Here is a 675-nt window from a genome sequence, read left to right as displayed (position 1 = left end):
TAGCATTATTTATTTTTTGTCTAAAGGTTATGATCACCAACAAGCTGTTCAAGTTAAAGTATCCTCACTTCGGTGAAGAATTACCCATTATAACAAAGGTTTAATCTACAAATGCCTACAGCCTGAAATATATCTTAACTAACACCACTGGATTCACCAGTGTAGACTCCTTTCCCCCCCCCCCCTAATTTGATGTAACTTTTCCTGACTTTTATTTTTCCATATATCTCTTCTCCCCACATTGCAATTTTTTCCCTGGATCCCTTTCCCACATTAAGACATTCCAAAAAACGCCTCAAAACTCTCATTTGAGTCTTTGTGATCTAAGTACAAGCCTTTGACTAAGCATAATCGGTATCTAGGGTACGTAAACCATCGCCCATTCCTACTTCCCTCTAAAAGTTTTTCTCTTGAACTTTTCTTTTTCTCGAAATTGTCTTATTTTTACACCTTGAAGTCATCCAGCACTGAGGTCACCCAGACCACACTAAACCCCAAAATCAGCTAGTACTGAAGTCACTCAGAACAGCCTCAACCCCGAAATCACCCAGCACTGAAGTCATCCAGTACAATCATTAGCATGGTATAGTTTTATTTTACACCTTGAAGTCACCCAGGTCACTCTAAACCCTGAAGTCACCTAGCACAGAAGTCTCCCAGATCCCTCTAAACACA

The 675-nt window shown here is 39.9% G+C and overlaps 1 protein-coding gene across 6 annotated transcripts in view; it reads right to left on the bottom strand.

Annotated features, from left to right (window-relative positions):
- The window catches only part of LOC119587725, a 21,137-nt gene that overhangs the window by 4,825 nt on the left and 15,637 nt on the right, over window positions 1–675 (bottom strand). The gene's annotated exons all lie outside the window — the stretch shown is intronic.

Source organism: Penaeus monodon, chromosome 23 (genome assembly GCF_015228065.2).
Source record: "Penaeus monodon isolate SGIC_2016 chromosome 23, NSTDA_Pmon_1, whole genome shotgun sequence".
NCBI lineage: Eukaryota > Metazoa > Arthropoda > Malacostraca > Decapoda > Penaeidae > Penaeus > Penaeus monodon.
Note: the sequence above shows the minus strand (reverse complement) of the source record. Positions and strands in the feature narration are given on the sequence as shown.